At 36.9% G+C, this 21,411-nt stretch overlaps 1 non-coding gene across 1 annotated transcript; it reads left to right on the forward strand.

Annotated features, from left to right (window-relative positions):
- Positions 1-1,454: 1,454 nt before the first annotated feature.
- LOC115834589 lies at positions 1,455-1,561 on the forward strand. The gene has a single exon (XR_004029528.1). It is a non-coding gene; the product is annotated as a small nucleolar RNA U13 (small nucleolar RNA).
- Positions 1,562-21,411: the final 19,850 nt, after the last annotated feature.

A 21,411-nucleotide genomic window follows, 5' to 3' on the forward strand; every position in this document is an offset into this window, starting at 1 on the left:
ACCAGGAAATTAACATCAAAGAAATAACCACATTCACCTGTTCCTCTCGTCTCTAACATTCTGCTTTTCCTTTGCTCTATAGGGTAACCATGGTGAGAAAGATGTTGATGGCTTGGATGGAGAACAGGTACAAAAACTTCTCATTCTGTATTCCGCCTCTACTAGTTTGGCATTTACACATGTCATGATTAATCTAGAAATGTAAACATGCATATTTAATGTTTAAAGTTTATCTACATTTGTTCTTATCCCAAATATACAAGAACCCTAGAAATCTAACTCGAATCAACCTCTCCCATATTACATTTCTTTCCATCTTATTTTTGTTAAATCTATCACTTAGACATTGTTATTATTATTGTTTTATATAGTCAATGCTTATTTAGCTCTACCATCATATTTCTCCAATTTTCTGGAAGAGTTAGAGAAGGATTAGTATTCATTCTTTAAATGTTTGGTAGAATTCTCTGAGGAAGCCATCAGGTCCATGGTTTTCTTCAAGAGATTTTTTGATTATTGATTCAATCTTCTTACCATTGATTCAATCTTCTTACCATTGATTCAATCTTCTTACCAGTTATAAGTCTATTCATATTTTCTATTTCTTCAGGATTTAGTTTTGCAGGTTCTGTGTTTCTGGAAATTTTTCCATTTTATAAAGGCTACCTACTTGTTGGCATACACTTGTTCTTAGTACTGTCTTATGTTTTATTTTTTATTTTTTTTGAGACAGAGTCTTGCTCTGTTGCCCAGGCTGGAGTGCAGTGGTGTGATCTTGGCTCACTGCAATTTCTGCCTCCTGGGTTCAAGTGATTATTCTGTCTCAGCCTCCTGAATAGCTGGGATTGCAGGTGTAGGCTACCATGCCCACCTAATTTTTGTATTTTTAGTAGAAACAGGGTTTTACCATTTTGGCCAGGTTGGTCTCAATCTCTTGACCTCAAGTGACCTGCCTGCCTTGGCCTCCCAAAGTGCTGGGATTACAGGCATGAGCCACCTCACCCAGCCTATTATAATTCTTTTTATTTATGTGAAATCATCTCCACTTTCATTTTTGATTTTATTAATTTAAATTTTTCTCTTTTTTCTTAGTTCATGTGGCTAAAATTTCATCAATTTTGCTAATCTTGAGGAATCAATTTTTGGTTTTATTGATTTTCTCTATTTCTCTGTTTATTTTATCTTTGCTCTATATTTCCTACTTTCTGCAAGTTTTGAGTTTAGTTCTTCTTTTTCTAGTTTCTTAAGGTATAAAGTGAAGTTGTCGATTTGAGACCTTTTTTGTTTTTTAATATTAAGTGTTTACAGCTATAGTTTTTTTCCTTTAGCACCACTTTTGCTGTGTACCATAAGTTTTGGTATGATGTAGTTTCATTTTTCATTTGTCTCTAATTATTTTCTAATTTCTTTTGTGATTTCTTTGACCCGTTGGTTGTTGAAGACTGTGCTGTATGATCCTTTTGTAGTTCACAAGCCTGATGATTGGGTTTTCATACACGTGGATGAGATGCACCTCCCTCAAACCTGGTTGTTGCAACATAGGCATATTACTTGTCTGACATGAAAAAAAGGAAAAAGGAGTGTGCTGTGCAGTTTCCACAAATCTGTGACGTTTCTAATTGTGTTATTGAGTTCTAATTTCATCCTGTTATAATCAGAGAAGACAATTTGCATAATATTTATCTTTTATAATCCATCAAGAATTTATGACTTAACATATTGTGTCTGGAGTTGGTTCCTCCTGGTGGGTTTGTGGTCTCGCTGACTTCAAGAATGGAGCTGCGGACCTTCGCAGTGAGTGTTACAGCTCTTAAAGATGGCATGGACCCAAAGAGTGAGCACTAGTAATATTTACTGTGAAGAGCAAAAGAACAAAGCTTCCCCGGCATGGAAGGAGACCTGAGTGGGTTGCTGCTGGGGCTGGGGTGCCCAGCTATTATTCCCTTATTTGTCCCCACCCATATCCTGCTGATTGGTCCATTTTTACAGAGTGCTGATTGGTTCACTTTACAGAGCACTGATTGGTCCATTTTACAGTGTGCTGATTAGTTTATTTTACAAACCTCTAGCTACGGAGCGCTGATTGGTGTGTTTTTACAGAGCATTGATTGGTGCATTTTACAAACCTCTAGCTAGCTACAGAGCGCTGATTGGTACATTTTTACAGAGCACTGATTGGTGCATTTTACAAACCTCTTGTAAGACAGAAAAGTTCTCTAAGTCCCCATTCGACCCAGGAAGTCCAGCTGGCTTCACCTCTCAATATGATACATCTTGATAAATATTCCATGTGTACTTGAGAAGAATGTGTATGATGTTGATGTTGAGTAATGCTCTGTATGTGTCTGTTAGATCTAGTTAGTTTGTGTTGTCTTCTATTTTCTTATCTGTCTGATTGGTGTCTTCATTATTGAGAGGGGAGTACTGAAATCTTTAAGTATTATTGTAGAACTAGATTTATCCCTTCATTTCCGTCAGCTTTTGCCTCATATATTTTGATGGTCAGTTATTAGATGCATGAATGTTTATAGTTTTTATATCTTGCTGTATTGAACATTTTAATTTATAATGTCCTTCTTCATGTCTTTTTCACTTTCTGGATTTAAAGTATATTTTGTCTGATACTGGTATAGCCACTGCTGCTCTCTTTTGGTTACTATTTGCATGGAATTGCTTATTTCTTTTTTTCCTTTTTTTTTTTTTTAAATAAACACACTTTTTTTTTTCTTTTTTTTTTTTTTTTTTTTGAGAGACAGAGTCTCCCTCTGTTGTCCAGTCTGGAATGCTGTGGTGCAATCTCAGCTCACTGCTACCTCTGCCTCCTGGGTTCAAGCAATTCTCATGCCTCAGTCTCCAGAGAAGCTGGGTCTACAAGCGCACACCACCACCCCCGGCTAATTTTTTGTGTTTTAGTAGAGACAGAGTTTTACCATGTTGCCCAGGCTGATCTTGAATGCCTGACCTCAAGCAATCTGCCCACCTTGGCCTCCCAAAGTGCTGGGATTATAGGTGTGAGCCACTGTACCCAGCCAGAATAGCTTTTTCTATCATTCCATCTTTTTTTTAATTTTTTATTTTTTTTGAGACGGAGTTTTGCTCTTGTTGCCCAGGCTGGAGTGCAATGGCGCAATCTTGGCTCACTCCAACCTCTGCCTCCCAGGTTCAAGTGATTCTCCTTTCTTAGCCTCCTGAGTAGCTGGGATTACAGGCTTGTGCCACCACCTCAGCTAATTTTTTGTATTTTTAGTAGAGACAGGGTTTCACCATGTTGGCCAGGCTGTTCTCAAACTCCTGACCTCAGGTGATCCACCTGCCTCAGCCTCCCAAAGTGCTGGGATTACAAGCATAAGCCACCATGCCTGGCCTATCATTCCATCTTTTCACTTTCCATCTGTTAGTATTTTTAAATCTAAAATGAGTCTCTTGTAGACAGCATTTAGTTGGATCATGTATTTTTAAATCTATTCTGCCAGTATGTATCTTTCGATTGGAGAGTTTACTCCACATTTATTTAAAGTAATTACTGATAAGGAGGACTTACTTCTGCCAGTTTGCTATTTGTTTTCTATATGCCTTATACTTTATTATCCCTCAGTTCCTGCATTATTGTCATCTTTTGTGTTTAGTTGATTTTTTGTAGGGAAGTGTTTAAATTTATTTCTCATTTCCTTGTATATATTCTGTAGTTATTTTCTTTATGGTTGTCATGAGGATTACATTCAACATCTTAAAGTAATAACACTAATTTAAATTTAAACCAGCTTAACTTTAATACTATACAAAAAGTTTACTCTGTTATAGCTTCATCCCCACTTATTTCAGTGGCTGATGTCATAAAATTACATCTTTATATATTATGCGCCCCAAAACATAAACTAATAATTCTTTTAAATACATTGGCCTTTTAAATTATATAGAAAATGAAATGTGAAGTTACCAACCAAAGTTACAGTATTAGGTTTTTGAGTAATAATTTTTAAATGTATTTTTCTCTTAAATCATGTAGAAAACAAAAAGTGGAGTTATAAACCATTATTACAATAATACTTGATTTTATTATTGCACATGTATTTACCTTTGCTGAGATAGTTATTTTTTCATATGTCTTTGAATTACTGTCCAGTGTCTTTTCATTTCATGCTACAGGTTTCCCTTGAGCATTTCTTTCGGGGCAGCTCTAGTGGTAATGAACTCCCTCAGTTTTTTTATTTGGGAATATCTTTTTTTTTTTTTTTTTTTTTTTTGGCAAGATCTTGGTCTGTCACTCAGGCTGGAGTGCAGCGGCACAACTGTAGCTTACTGCAGCCTCAATCTCCTGGGCTCAAGTGATCCTCCCACTTCAGCCTCCCAAGTAGCCAAGACTACAGGCATGCACCACCATGCCCGGCTAATCTTTTTTAATTATTATTTTTTGTAAGGATGAGGTCTCACCATGTTTCCCATGTTGGTTTTGAATGCTTGGCCTAAGCAATCCTCCTGCTTCAGGCTCCCAAAGTGCCAGGATTACAGGTGTGAATCACTATGCCCAGCCATCTGGGAATATGTCTTAATTTCTCATTTTAGAAGGACAGTTTGGCCAGGGATAGAATTTTTGGTTAATAGTTTTTTTCTTTTTTCTTTTTTTTTCACTTGGAATATATTGACCCAATGCCTTTTGGCCTCCAAAGTTTCAAATGAGAAATCTGCTTATGATCTTATTGAAAATCTCTTGTATGTAGTGAGTCTTTGTTCAATCAAAGGTTTGATTATAATGTATCTTAGTGTGGGTCTCCTTGAGTTCATCATAGTTGGATTTTCTTGAATTTCTTGGATGTTTATATTCATGTCTTTCATCCAGTGTCAGAAGTTTTTCAGCCATTATTTCTCCAAATATTCACTCTACCCCTTTCTCTGTTCTTCTAAAACTTCTGCAATGTGTATGTTGGTCTGCTTGATGATGTGCTACAGGTCCCTTAGGCTCTGTTCATTTTTCTTCAACATTTTTTTCTTTCTGTTCCTTAAACTCAATAATTTCCATTGTCTTATCTTCAGGTGTCACTGATTCTTTTGCCTCTTAAAACCTGCCTTTGAATCTCTAGGGAATTTTTTTGTTTCAGTTATCATACTTATCATTTCCAGAATTTATTTTTGGTTTCTTTTTAGGTTTTGATATCTTTATATTTCTATTTTGTTCATTTATCATTTTCTTCATTTCTTTTTTTACATCTTCCTTTAGTTTTTAAAATATATTTAAGGCAGTTGTTTTAAAGACTTTGTCTAGTGGATCTTCCATCTGTGTTACTCAGGGACAGTTTTGGTTGATTTATTTTTCCTTTGAATGAGCCATAGTTTCCATTTCTCTGAATGCCCCGTGATTTTTTTTTTTTGAAAACTGCATATTTAAACCTAATAAAGTGGTAACTCTAGAAGCCAGATTCTCCTCCCTTTCCCTGTGTTTGCTGTTTTTTTGGTTATAATTTATTGTTTATTGATTTTTAATTTGAGTGTTCTAAGCTATCTCTGTGTCAAGGATCAGAATGAGGTATATACTTAAGGTCTTCTCAGGTATTTTGTGAGTCAGTGCTTTCCCATGGGCTTGTGTGGTGATAAAAGAAAAACTTCAGCTGAATCAAATTTGAAGGCGTTTAATTGAGCAATGAGTATTTTGTAAGTTGGGCAGCCCCCAGAAGCACAGCTGATTCAAAGAGACTCCAGCACAGCCATGTAGTGGAAGAAGATTTATAGACAAAAAACGGGAAATGACCTACATAAATTGGTGGTGAGGTACAGAAACAGTTGGATTGGTTACACGTTGGTGTTTGCCTTATGTGAACACAGTTTGAACACTTAGCAGTCTATGAGTGCTTGAAGAATGGGCGCTGGGATTGCCCAAAACAGTTATTGTTACAGGTGCATACTCTTAAATCAGGTTTTTAATCTTGTATGACTATTAAGCTAGGTTACAGTTCATCCACAAGACTAAAATATAGAAGTACGGAGTCCTTCTCAGGCCATATTTAGTTTGCTTTAACAGTGGTCACTTTCTAATTTTCCTCACATATACAGCTGCATTTGAATGTCCCAGCCTTTAATGTCTGACTCCCAAAAAGGCAAAAAGAAAAAAATAAAGGGGAGAGGGAGGAGGCAGTGGCCCTTAAAATCCCCTGGAAGTCAATTCATTTGGGAGTAGGAGGGAGTAGCAGCAATTTGAGAAGGTACAAAACAATAGCTGCCTACTTCTTTGCACCTCTGAGATCAAAAACAACAATCAGTAATCAAAGCTCAGATCTTGATTTGGAGGACAGAGTTCTTTTTGTCACACTGATTTCCACGAGCTGCATCCAAGCTGCTCCAGGAGCATGTGCATTGCTACCTGACAAGGAACTGCTTGTAGGGGATGGGTAGTTCTTCCTGTGCAAACTAAAGTTGACAAAAATAATAGCAATACACTAAACAAGCCTTCCTTTGGAAGGTGCAAGTCTTCAATAGGATCCACAGTTCCAAAATTGTTACATCAGATAAGTTCTGTCAGTACAATTGTAGTAGGGAGATAGATTTTAGGTAAGCAGATAGATTTTAGGTAGGGAGATAGATTTCTGATTCTTCCTACTCTGCCATCCCATCTTCTAAAACTACACCTCATATTATTATCATTATTACTATTATTATTATTTATTTTTGAGACAAAGTCTCGCTCTATTGCCCAGGCTGGAGTGCAGTGATGCAATCTTGGATCATTACAGCCTTGACCTCCTTGGCTCAGGTGATTCTCCCACCTCAGCCTCCCAAGTAGCAGGGACCACAGACATGCACCACTACGTCTGGCTAAGTTTTGCATTTTTGTAGAGACGGGGTTTCACCATGTTGCCCAGGCTGGTCTCAAACTGCTGGGCTCAACAGATCTGCCTGATTTGGCCTCCCAAATTGCTGGGATTACAGACATGAGCCACTGTGGCCAGTCCTAAATATATTTTTTAAATAGAAGATTCACAAAAAAATTGACTTCATGATTATATGTAACTAGATTTTTTGCAAATGAAATTATCTTATTAGAAAGTATACTAGGTATAAGCAGTCATATTTTTGCCCAGAACCACAAGCAGTTCTTTCTATTCAGAGTAAAGAGCGATATTGGGTATATTTCCAAATTCAAATGTCATTCTAAAATATATTTGTATTTTTATCAGTGCCAAGTGCAATGGTAGTTTGTGCAAATGAGTGCTCATAGTAGGAGTGTTTTAGTACTATTGAATAATAACAGTGTAATTTGAAAGGTAATTTCATTATGGCAAGCTTCCTGGGAAAAACAAGTGGCCTGCCTTATAAATTTGGACTCACTGTTAGAAATTACAAGTTCATTGAATAATAAATACAGTAGTCACTGGGCCATTAGAAGTGAAGTTTTAAGTTGGTGATAAAAAGAGTTAGCTTCATAGAATTCCTTTTATACTTGTTTTTTTTTTTTTTTTTTTTTTTTTTTCGTCAAATTATCAAACCTTGCTTTGGATGTAAGGATGTAAGAATGAGTTGCGAGGGGAGCAAAAGGGTAACTGTTCTTCATGCCAAAAGTAATCACTCATTTAGTTTTTTCTAAACATTTTCTTCGTTCCAGGGTAAATAAGATTTTAAAGCCACTTTAATTATAATGAATGATTGTTAAAATCATACTGGACAAAAAATGTTATTGTTATTCAGGATTATTCTATTGAGTAGGACACTCAAAAACCTCATCAGTTAAATATTAATACAAGATAAGAGCCTAATAAAAACAGTAGAACAGTTTTATACACGTTAAATAGTTAAAAAATATATAAATGGTTACAATACATTTGACAATTTACCTTGAAATAGTCTACAGTTTGCTTGTGAAAATGAGAGTTGGAAGAATTGCAGCTTGTGAGTTACTACGTAGTAGTGAAAGGAGGGTTGTCAAAATTCGCAGTCTTTTTGCAGCCTTAAAAACTGGGGCATGTTTGTTTTCCCTTTGAGATGCAGTTCCTTGGAAGCATATGTTTACGATAGATACCTATGTCATAAATATTTAAAATTTGATCCAATGCATAGCCTTCTCCTTCAATTAATTTCGGTATCCCTGCTTGAAATCTGTGACTTTCTCATCTACACTCATAGCTTTACTGATATGAAGGCTTTACGAGTTGTAGTGGTGTTTTAAACCACCAAACCACCCTCTAGTAGCACTGAAAGATGCAAATTATACAGGATTTGGTGATAACGGTCTTTGTATAGAGATAGTGCTTTCTCTTTTATTATGTTTTCTCTTTGATTGTGAGAAAGGTTGTTTTTGATCATTGCACTATTTGGTCTTCATATGCTCGACAATATTTCAATTTCTTGTATTTCTTTCGGCCTTGTTCTTATTGACTTCATAGCGCTTGAAGTCATTCAAGACATAGCCATGTATTTTTGCAGAGTTGTCTCTGATGGTCCACCATGTGGATTCCTTTATGCTTGTTGCCCTGAGATATCACATATTCCCTCCTTTCTTTCAAAACACTTTAGTTCAAGATTATCTTCAATATCATCAATACTTAAATATTTTCTTTTATATGCACGGCTTGCTGGTTTTGAACACAGATGCTTGGATATGTTTGACAGGAGAGATTAATTAAAATAAATTTTTTTTGTAGTGAAAAGTTCATGAGTTCAAAAGAATGGAAAAACAGAACAATGTAGGCTAACACATGCTGTGGACTGAGGTAACTGGTAGATGGCTCAGGTCTGAGCGTGTACGTGTTTTGTCTACTAATTCCCACATGGCTCCATCTAACCATGCAGTTTTCTGCCTTTATCTAGTGTTTCTTAACACTAGAAGAGATTTAGCAGAGATACAAAGTTTGTTTTATGCTGAAATCATTCCCTCGTATGTCAATCATGTTGCAACAAATTCATGTTTTAAAACAAGTGCTATAGCAGAAATGACTGTGATAAAAAAGTTTAAAAAGGAATAAAAACTTATGTCTGTCATTATAGTAAGTGTTAATTGACTGAAGTCTCACTTTACAAGACCATCAGATTGAAGTCAAAAAGCACAACTATGTGCTGCCTTTACAGGAAATACATAATAACAAGAGATAAGCAGAGATGTATGCCAAATGGAAACAAAATAAAGCAAGTGTGGTATTATAAATATCAGAGAGGCTGAAATTTAATGATAATAGCAATAATCAGGATAAAGAAAGACATTATACAATAAAATTACTATTAATGGAGATACACTGTTATAAACTTTTATGCACCAAATATAGCAACTAAGCATATAAACTAAAATCTATTAGAAATTAAAATCTATGAATTTAATACAATGAAACTTCAGAATACCACTTTAAATTTCAAATATGTCCAGTAGAAAAAAATTTTAAGAAATGCTTCTAATAAAACAATATTAGACAAACACATATACAACACACATACATACATGAATATGAACATAAATATAACATTTTACAGCCCTTAAGTAGAGAAAATATAGCTTAGTCTTAGATTTTAACATATAGGTAAAAAATAAATTAAATATTAGGAAAAGAATCTTAGAGTTTATGAAACAATTGATATACTATGATAAAGGTTTTATTTTAGAAATGAATGGTGGTTCCTTATCAGGAAGTTTGTCACCAGAATTTTTTTTCATCAACTTTTAAGTTCTGGGGTACATATGCAGGATGTACAGGTTTGTTACATAGGTAAATGTTTGCCATGGTGGTTTGCTGCACCTATTAACCCATCACCTAGGTATTAACCCCAGCATCCATTAGCTTCCTGATGCTCTCCCTGTCCCTACTCCCCCCACAGGCCTCAGTGTGTGTTGTTCCCCCACCATGTGTCCATGTGTTCTCATTGTTCAGCTCCCACTGATAAGTGAGAACATGCAATGTGATCTTCAGCAAATCTGACAAAAGCAAGCAATGGGGAACAGATTCCCTATTTAACAAATGGTGCTGGAAGAACTGGCTAGCCATATGCAAAAAAATTGAAACTAGATACCTTTCTTACACCTTATACAAAAACTAACTCAAGATGGAATGAAGACTTAAATATAAAACCCAAAACTATAAAAACCCCAGAAGAAAATCTAGTCACCAGAATTTAATACAAAATTTAATGTTAAAGAGGATAAGCATGTGGTCATAACAGCAGATGATGAAAATGACATTTTAAAAATTTATCAAGAATTTCTAATAAAACTTAAATTAGAAAAAACAAAAAGACCATTTACCAAAAACACAGCTGAAGTTTTTTTTTTCTTTTGTAAGTGATGAAATACTAAAAATACTTAAAATTCATTGAGGGTATAGTTTCCAAATGAAAAAATGGACAAAGGACATAAATGGGCAATTCACAGGACAGCAAATCCAAAAGGGCAACAAATACATAAATTGATGTGCAAATAGGCCTGATGCAGGGCTTATGCCTGTAATCCCAGCACTTTGGGAGGCTGAGGTGGACGGATCACTTGAGGTCAAGAGTTTGAGACCAGCCTGGCCAACATGGCAAAACCTCGTCTCTAATAAAAATCCAACAATTAGCTAGATGTGGTGGTGCATGCCTGTAATCCCAGCTACATGGGAGGCTGAAGCAGGAGAATCGCTTGAGCCCAGGAGGCAGAGGTTTCAGTGAGCCGAGGTCGCACCACTACACTCTAGCCTGGGTGACAGAGCGAGACTCTGCCTCTAAATAAATAAATAGATGTGCAAACTCACTGGGAGTCAGGGAAGAGTGAACCCGGGAGGCGGAAGTTGCAGTGAGATGAGATCCCACCACTGCATGCCAGTCCGGGTGACAGAATGAAACTCCATCTCTAAATAAATAAACAAACAATTAATTATATGATACACAAATTCACTGGGAGTCAGGGAAATGTGACTTAAATTGAAAATGACATATACCTAATTAGATTGGCCAAAATGATAAAATACCCATATCTTCCTACTATTTGTGGTGGCGTAGAGAAAAGTATTTCCAAATATTGCTAGTGGATATATGAGTTGCTATATTTTTTGGACAGAACATTTAGCAATAAATATTAAAATAAAAAATTTTAAAAACCCTCATATACCCTTTGATCCAGAAATCCCAAACCAGGTATTTAGGCTATAGAGTTAAAGCACCAGTATGTGAGCATAAGTATATCAGGATGTTTAATAATTTAATAATTATTGTTCATAATAGCAAAAAATGGAGGAAAATGAATATCCACTGTAATAGTTAACTTATGGTACCTGCATATAATGAATTGTTTTGCAGCTATTAAAATTTGTCACTGTTTGCTGATGATATGATTGTATACCTAGAAAACCCTGAAGACTCATCCAAAAAGCTCCTAGATCAGATAAATTCAGTAATGTTTCAGGATACAAAATCAGTGTACACAAATCAGTAACACTGCTATACACCAACAAATGACCAAGCTGAGAATCAAATCAAGAACTCAATCCCCTTTACAACAGCTGCAAAAAAAAAAAAAAAAGAAAGAAAAAGAAAATAAAATATTTAGGAGTATACTTAACCAAGCAGGTGAAAGATCTCTACAAGGAAAACTATGAAACACTGCTGAAAAAAATCACAGTTGACACAAATAAATGGAAACACATCCCATACTCATGGATGGGTAGAATCAATATTGTGAAAATGACCATACTGACAAAAGCAATCTACAGATTTAGTGTTATTCCATCAAAATACCATCATCATTCTTCACATAATTAGAAAAAACAATTCTAAAATTCATTTGGAACCAAAAAAGAGCCTGCATAACCAAAGCAATACTAAGCAAAAAGAACAAATCTGGAGGCATCACATTACCCAACTTCAAGCTATACTACAAGGCTACAGTTAACCAAAACAGCATGGTATTGGTATAATAATAGGCATGTAGATTAATGGAACAGAATAGAGAACCCAGAAATAAAGCCAAATAGTGAGAACCAACTGATCTTTGAAAAAGCATACAAAACCCTAAAGTGGGGAAAGGACACCCTATTCAATAAATGGTGCTAGGTTAACTGGCAAGCCACATGCAGGAGAATGGAACTGGATCCTCATCTCTCACCTTATACAAAAAGTCAACTCAAGATGGATCAAAGGCTTAAATCTAAGACCTGAAACCATAAAAATTTTAGAAGATAACATCAGAAAAACTCCTCTAGACATTGGCTTAAGCAAAGAATTCATGACTAAGAACCCAAAAGCAAATGCAACAAAATAAAAAACAGGACCTAATTAAACTGAAAAGTTTCTGCACAGCAAAAGAAATAATCAGCAGAATAGACAATCCACAGAGTGGGAGAAAATATTCACAAACTATGCATCTAACACAAGACTGATAAGCAAAAAAGTGTATATAAGATTTTATTTTTGTGTTGCAAATAATTGTAAAAGTATACATTTTTGCATATATATGCTGAAAATAGGGTAGAATAGTTATATTTTAAAAATGTTGGAACATATTAAATATGGGGAGGAAAAATCAAATGTTATAAAGTGGGGACGGGGAAAGTGGAATCAAGAATAGAGAAAAACAAGCAAGTGATAACAGACTGTAAAAGAAAAAACAAAATGTTTGGGAGGCCTAGGCAGGCACATCACTTGAGCCAGGAGTTTGAGACCAGCCTGGGCAAGATGGCAAAGCCCCATTTTTACAAAAAATACAAAAATTAGCAGGGCGTGGTGGTATGAACCTGTAGAACCCAGCTACTTGGGAGGCTGAAGTAGGAGTAATGCTTCTTGAACCCAGGAGGTGGAGGCTGCAGTGAGCTGAGATCATGCCACTGCACTCCAGCCTAGGCAACAGAGTGAGACACTGTCTTGAAACAAAAAAACAAAATGTCTAATATATGGTGGTCTAATTTATGCATTTATGTAAATTAGTATTCTGTTAGTCTTACGATTTTCAGAAGAGAAAAATTGATATTTAAAAATTAATAGGCTTAATTATAAATGCATTAAAAGCCCTAATAAGGAACAACCTTAATCTACCAGAATGAGTTCCAAAAATGGACATTTATATGGAAAATTTGGGTTTTAAAATGGTATATTTTGTCTAGGCTACTCTCGTATCCTGCAGACCAGAGAGGGCATAGGCAAGATGCTGACCTTGAGGAAATAGTAGTGATGGGTGGAGGGTTACCGATTTCAAAAGGAAGCAGCAGGATTATATTTAAATGGGGGGGTCTCAAACAGGTACTCATGCCTGTAATCCCAGCACTTTGGGAGGCTGAGGCAGGCAGATCACCTGAGGTCAGGAGTTCAAGACTAGTCAGGCCAACATGGTGAAACCTCGTCTCTACTAAAAATACAAAAATTAGCCAGGCATGGTGGTGTGTGCCTGTAATCCCAGCTACTCAGGAGGCTGAGGCAGAAGAATGGCTTGAACCTGGGAGGCGGAGGTTGCAGTGAGCTGAGATTGTGCCACTGCACTCCAGCCTGGGCGACAGAGTAAGAATCTCTCTCCAAAAAAAAACAAAAAAACAAAAAAACAAAAAAAAAATTAAATGTGGGGGTCTTATTACTCTGCTTTGCCTTCTCCATTGACCACTGGAAGCAATTGCTTTGAAGGTTATGGCAGGTAGCCACCTATGTACAGGAATATGAACAATTCCTATCTAACTGAGGGTATCAATTTCTAAGTTTACCAAAAAATTCTGATGCCCAGGTTTTCATTCCTGAGATTCTGATTGAATTGGTATAAGAGATGTGGCTGGTTTTCTGAGGCACAGAGAGAGAGAGAGAGAGAGAAATTTACCCTCTTAGGTTTGTTCAGCTAGAATTATAATTCATTTCAAATATATCTAAAATGTTTGTCATTACAAATGATTCCGCATTGTGCTTAGTAACCAGATGAAACAAGAGCCAACAAGGGCTGCATTATTTAATTCTCATCTATTAGTAAACTAGGACAAAATAGAGTAATTAAGTAATTATGATCTCAAAGGCACTGGAAGTAGGGATAAAAGGGAATGTTATCAAGTGAATATACATGAGGTGAGACACAGACTAGTACAGAAAAAATGAACCTCCCTTGACAGTGCATTGGAATCACCTGGGGAACTTTAAAAACTACTGATCCCCACCCCCACCCACCACTCAAATTCTGATGCAAGTTGTCCTGGGCATAGTGATTTTAAAAGTTACCCATCAGATTCTGTTATGTAGTCAGAGTTGAAAACCAACAACCTAAAAGGAAATAGGATAAAAAAAAGTGATTCGTGTAGATGTTCGAAGACCCTTTAAGATGGGTATCATTCATTCATTTGTTTATTCAGTTCAGGTATTCAGTTCAGTCATTCTTTTCATTGCATTCAATTAATACAATATTTATGAAGTACCTACTTTGTATTTGTCACTGAATTAGAGTCCCCAACATCACCACTTGATGGATAAAATGCAAATTTGTTTTCACTAATTTCTTTGTGCCTGGAAGGCATCTCTTATTCTGATTCTGGCTCTATTAGAAAGAGAGGCAAGTTTTCTCCTCTTTTCTCTTCTCTCTTTCCTTTTTCTTTCTTTCTTTCCTTTTCTTGTTTGGTTTTAGTAAAGTGGGAAGACGAGGGGATTAAGAAAGAAAGAGCCTAGGAAACTTTCATTTAGTTTCTACTGTGTTAGCTACGGATTCACATTTCACAGGCAAAATCTCACAAATCTGTGACAGAGGCATTATTCACTCCAGTTTACAAATGAGGATTCTGAGACTAAAAATTATTAAGTAACTTGTAATAAGTAAAGCCACTTATTGCAAAACTAGGATGTAAACTGCAAAGTTACTTCCCCCAACATTTTTTCTTCCAGTTTCTCTAAAGTCAAAAAAGAGTATAGCCATGTCCCCCTGCAAATCGTATGTGTATGCATGTATTTGAGGAAGTTGTTCTGGCAATGTTGTTTCTTTGAAATTTCTTCTTGTATCTTTAAAACTCACTTGAATTTTTATTTCACCCCCATATGATGATTAAAATGCAAAAATTGGGTTTAATTTGCCATTAGGAAAAATTCTGTTTCTGCCTTAAGGGATGCAACTGCATTGAGTTTATCAATTTCAGAAAATTGTGTTGACTAAAGAGAACTGACTCAACATATAAGGCTCAGCAACTAGGAAATTGCTCTGCTCTGGCTTGTAATCACTGAATTTCATAGATCTGGGGATACAAATGGTAACAGCCTTTTCTCTGTGCTTCTTTTTTTTTTTTTCCTTGAGATGGAGTCTTGCTCTGTCGCCCAGGCTGGAGTGCAGTGGTGCAATCTCAGCTCACTGCAAACTCTGCCTACCAGGTTCACGCCATTCTCCTGCCTCAGCCTCCCGAGTAGCTGGGACTACAGGTGCCTGCCACCATGCCCAGCTAATTTTTTGTATTTTTAGTAGAGACGGGGTTTCACCATGTTAGCCAGGATGGTCTCGATCTCCTGACCTCATGATCCGCCCGCCTTGGTCTCCCAAAGTTCTCCATGCTTCTTAAACCCTCAAATGCTGCCTGAATTGAAAAGGCCTCTGCATCCACTAACCAGTCTCACTTAATTCACTGATGCTGATCTTCCCCCTACCCCCAAATGGTATAACGCTCATCTCATGAATCAAGAATCTCGAGGACAAGGCAGGTGGATCACTTGAAGACAGGAGTTCAAGACCAGTCTGGCCAACATGGCGAAACCCCATCTCTACTAAAAATACAAAAATTAGCAGAGCATGATGGCGCATGCCTGTAATCACAGCTACTGGGGAGGCTGAGGCAGGAGAATCACTTGAATACAGGAGGCAGAGATTGCATTGAGCCGAGATCACATCACTGCACTCCAGCTGAGGAAACAGAGTGAGACTCTATCTCAAAATAATAATAATAATAATAATCATCATCATCATCATCTCAAGTGACTCATAGTCCCTATTAGTAACTCTGTTTATCCAGTGAAATTTTATTTTTTTGGTAGTGATTCTGTGTCTGTTTCAAACACTCATTTAGCAGCAGTTTGTATTCTTGGCAATTATTTATTCAACTCTTGTTAAGTATCTGTTTACTTTGCATATTTTCTGCTGTTATAAGCTCTAGGAAGATAGAAACTTAGTCTATCTTTCTAACTAATATATCCTCCACACCTAGCATTTTGCCTGGTACTATATATATTGGGCATTTAGTATTTGTTGAATGATCGCAGCATAGGACTTTCACAGATAATTTACTCCCAAAATATGCTTTTGACATGTCAAGCTTCACTGACCTTGAAGAAAGCCTGAAGTAATTTTTAGTTTAATTGATTTTGCCTTTTTATTGTATTGTTCTATTCATGATTTCATTTCAGTTGCAAAACATTCTGAAAACGTTTCGAGAGATTTGTTTGAAATGTTGCTATAAGAGTGGTTGTCCAGGGATTTTTTTTTCTTTCTTTTTTTTTTAAAGATAGAGTCTCATTCTGTTGCCCAGGCTGGAGTGCAGTGGTGCAATCTCGGCTCACTGCAACCTCCACCTCCTGAGTTCAAACAATTCTCCTGCCTAAGCCTCCCGAGTAGCTGGGACTACTGGCATGCACCACCACGCCATCTAATTTTTGTGTTTTTTGGTAGAGATATGAGGTTTCACCATATTGACCAGGCTGGTCTTGAACTCCTGACCTCGTGATCCACAGGCCTTAGCCTCCCAAAGTGCTGGAATTACAGGCGTGAGCCACTGTGCTAGGCCTAGGGATTTTTAAAAAACAAAATCTCACTCAATATTCAGGATTATTTATATTTTTACAATAATAAAATTTAAAATATAAATAAGCATCAAAACTCACCAACATGTTTAGTATTGATAGTTTCTATGTTACCATCAATTCACAAGTTTAGGTTAAGAAAATATCCTTTGGTTGTTTCTTCTGTCAAGATCATTTCAGGGACATCTGAAGGGTAACTGACTCCATAATATTAGATTTCTATGCATTTCCATTGTCTTGTATGTTGTTACTGGTTTCAAGTCTATTTTCAAATTACTGGTTTTTAAATCCCACTCAATATTGCCAGTTGAACATGTAACTTAAAACTTATTTCGTTTCTTAAGGTATATAAAAGATAACAAATTTGCTTACCTATCTACTGTTATTAGAATTTTCAGCTGGGCGCAGTGGCTCATGCCTGTAATTCCAGCACTTTGGGAGGCCGAGGCAGGTGGATCACGAGGTCAGGAGATCGAGACCATCTTGGCTAACACAGTGAAACCCTGTCTCTACTAAAAATACAAAAAAATTAGCTGGGCATGCTGGTGGGCACCTGTGGTCCCAGCTACTCGGGAGGCTGAGGCATGAGAATGGCGTGAACTCAGGAGGCGGAGCTTGCAGTGAGCCTAGATTGTGCCACTGCACTCCAGCCTGGGCGACAAAGCGATACTCCGTCTCAAAACAAAAACAAAAAACAAAAAACAAAACTCATGTAATTGGGGAGCTCGTAATATTGGGAATTAGATTAGTCTCAAACTTGCCCTGTGCATATCTAGTATTGAGATATATGCAACTACTATATTTCATTCATGGTATTTTTTATGTATATTCCTTATCAATCACCTGTCAGATTAGGTAATTTTATTACACACACAGGTATTTACATCATTTTTAGTGACACAGGACAATTATATATTATTTCATACTATCCTCACACTGACAGAGAAGATATTTGTTGTTCCTTAAAAAATCAAACGAACAATAGAAAGCAGTTGAGAATATTGAGATTCAGTCTTGCCCAAGGTCACGTATGCTCACACAGAGCTAGAACCAGTCACAGATCTGCTCTTCGTCTGGTACTGTCTACTCTGATTTTCAAAATAGTGGCTCCTGTTCACTCTCTCCTATTTTAATTTCAAAGTTCTGGCAGAATGGGAAGAATGTAAAGAAAATGGTTCACTGCTTCCTCTGGTATACACTTTATCTTGTAAGAATTTATGGTACATGGTGTTGGGGAACAGTGCCTGTATGGCAATTCTTGCAGCATCTCTGCTGCTGTATATCATCCCGTTTTCTTATTTGCCACATTGTAAATCGGCTTTGCAAATAGCCACTCATACAGGGAAGTAACACTTTAGGCTGGATAGTACAGTACTTTCCAATCTTGTAGAGATTTTAGGAAGCTATATCTGCTGAATATGCCACATTTATTATCACTGGCATCTCAAAACCATAATGAATATTAACTGACAAATGATAATCAAGGTAATGTTCTCAAAACTCTTTGGCAAATAAACAATGCTATTGCAGCACAAGTTTGTTAGGCAGGATGTATATAGGTAATTAATACTTTTAGGATATCTAAATAGCTATTCTGTGGGGCTGAGGAAGAAAACCTTCACCAGGAGAGTGACAATAAAAAAAAAAAAATGATTCAGTACGGCAAGATGCCGCTGAAAAATAATCTTTGCAGAAAGCAGAACAGGCACAAAGTACATATTTGGAGCTCCTTTCAAGAAAAGTTTTAAGCTGATCCAACTGAGTATAAAGTGGAGTTGCATGCTCAGGGTAAGGCTCTGCAGAAAGCATTGACCAGGTGTGTGTTTATGGTTTTCTTTTTTTTTTAATTTTTTAATTTTTTTTTAATTATACTTTAGGTTTTAGGGTACATGTGCACAATGTGCAGATTTGTTACATATGTATCCATGTGCCATGTTGATTTCCTGCACCCATTAACTCATCATTTAGCATTAGGTATATCTCCTAATGCTGTCCCTCCCCCCTCCCCCAACCCCACAACAGTCCCTGGAGTGTGATGTTCCCCTTCCTGTGTCCATATCTAGAACTAGAAATACCATTTGACCCAGCCATCCCATTACTGGGTATATACCCAAAGGACTATAAATCATGCTGCTATAAAGACACATGCACACGTATGTTTATTGCGACACTATTCACAATAGCAAAGAGTTGGAACCAACCCAAATGTCCAACAACGATAGACTGGATTAAGAAAATGTGGCACATATACACCATGGAATACTATGCAGCCATAAAAAATGATGAGTTCATGTCCTTCGTAGGGACATGGATGAAGTGTTTATGGTTTTCAAAGCTAGAACTAGCTACTGTGCCAGTGGCTTTTATAGCATCTGGTGGGTAGGAACCAGCATGAGTCATCCGGGGAGCATTGGGCTAGCTGGGGCACCCCAGTACCTGCTAAAGAGCTGACCTAGCCTCTTGCCTGGGGGCTGAGAAGCTGCATTTGGTCTAGATCAAGGTCCTAGGGAGAAACTAAGCAGGTGATTTGATCTGAAATACTTGAACTGGCACAACGTCAAGTAGGCCAGACAGGTAGGGCAGAGGCAGGCATAGCAAGAGCACCATGAACTGGTGACTTAGTAGATGCCTGGCCTCAGTTCTTTTTGGCTAAGTGCTGCTCTGTTGTTCTTTGCCTTTTCTGCTTCCCTGTGGGGTAGAATTTGCAGGTCTAAGATGTTCAAAAAGTTGAGAAAAGCCCTGTTACCTGGAAAAAATATCATATTATTAGTTCCCTAGGAAAAGTCTTCTGATTCTGAATTAGAACTTGTTATCGACCTTTGTCCTCACTGGTAAAATCATTCCCTGGTGTTAGAAAAAGTGAAATTTGTGCTAGGAAAAGAGGAGCATCTTAAAGCCAAGGATGCATCTGTCCTTAAGCAGTAAAATCCTAACCCCAGAGAATCCATGAGATCTGCAGCTCTCCTTACTTTGCCCTTGATTCTGTCAGCTCGTTTACTTAAAAAGGCAATGTGGGGCAGACTGATAAGATGGGTTCCCCAGAGTGTATCCACCGCCTCTTCAACCTGGCTGCGGATTGACGGTTTATATAACACTAACTCTGAATATGTGGAACTGACAGTTGTCAAATTAGTATTTATACAGAACTTGCTCCATATGTGAAACCAGTCAGGCTCAAGTTTTAAACAATGGACATTGGTTTTATACTTTCTGATGCTTTAAACGCCATCCTAGTATAACTGAACCTTACCTTGGCATAGAATTGTGGTAGGATAAGTGCTGGGCTACTTTTAGTGCACAGTCATTAAGTACCTCTCACGAGATAACTTTATTATTATCCCTCAAGGGAACTGTGGGTAAAACTATTCTTCCTCTTCTCTCCTGTCGAGTTCCAGTCACAAATTCTCACAGAGAAGAGGCTTAACTAAAATTTCATTTTCCCCATAAGTTTTGTACAACTCTGTTAGAGCTTCAGCATTTGGAATAGGCCCCAAAACTCCCTTTAATCCATTCACTGGCCAAAAGTTTCTCTTCTCTGCATTTACAAAATGAACAATAAGCTAATGGTATAATTTCTGCCAGAAACCGCACAAGCTGAAAATATACATGTTTAAAAAAACATTTTACATATATCTGAGCATATTTTCACCATTTGTAAACATCATGGAAGACAATTATTCTCATAGCAGGTCTCAATGACAGTGAAATGGTCAGAACCAGCATACCTGAAAGTTATGAAGATGTTTGAGAAACAAGGCTTTAGTCAATGGCACCTACTGAAAGATTTCTGAGCGTGGAAGTATATACAACTAAGAGGAAGTAAGAAAGATACTGTAATAAAATGAGGAAGAAAATCCTTTATCACTTCCCCACCAGACATTTTTATCATTTTATATGTTTTTCCCTTATGTAGCACTTGGTAAATTTAGAATTATATATATGTAAGTGAGCCTTTAAAGGATGCCTTATTTCCGCAAATAAAGTATGAGATCCACAAGGGTAAGAACATTGCCCATTTTCCTCATCTTGAATCCCCCATATACTGTGTATGATGCATGGAGCCTGCACAAGGTGAGTGTTCAATTTATTTTTATGAAAGAATAAATGAATTAGTGAAAGAATGAATGAGTCTAGTAGATAATTAGAGGCTTAGACAGTCAAGGAAGTAAGTCCAAGGATGCCACAGAGAGTCAAAAGAGTTGACAGTGAATAATATGACTAAAGAGGTTATGCTCTGTGCCCTGATTTATAGCCTGTTGGGTGCCAATGGCCCTGAGTGCCCAGGTATTGACCATGACCAGCAAGCATTGTGAGACCTGAAGGTGACTCTTTTCTCTGATTGTGTTGGGAGCAGCAAGCTGTTATCTTACTCTGGATTCTGATTACATACTATGTATACAGTAATTGTGTAACAGGCCAGGTGAGCATTAAACAAAGGCTGTTTTCATTTCTTAAACTTCTTGTGCAATTCTTTAGCATAAGAGATGATAAACAATTTGGCAGAAAGTCAAATGCTTTAAAAATATTTTCAGGATGGTCATTAAGATATCATTGTTGTAATTCCTTAAAGTTTACAGTAACTTTTAATTGTATGTTCAATAGGAACAAATCCAAGCTGGCCTATTGAACTGGTTGGTTGTGTAATTAATATACATAATAAAGACATTACAGGACCATCTTAGCTAATACTAGCAAGCTTATCTTCCTTAAGTGGGCTATTTTTTTCCAAAACAGTTT

Source organism: Nomascus leucogenys, chromosome 3 (assembly GCF_006542625.1).
Source record: "Nomascus leucogenys isolate Asia chromosome 3, Asia_NLE_v1, whole genome shotgun sequence".
Classification (NCBI taxonomy): Eukaryota; Metazoa; Chordata; class Mammalia; order Primates; family Hylobatidae; genus Nomascus; species Nomascus leucogenys.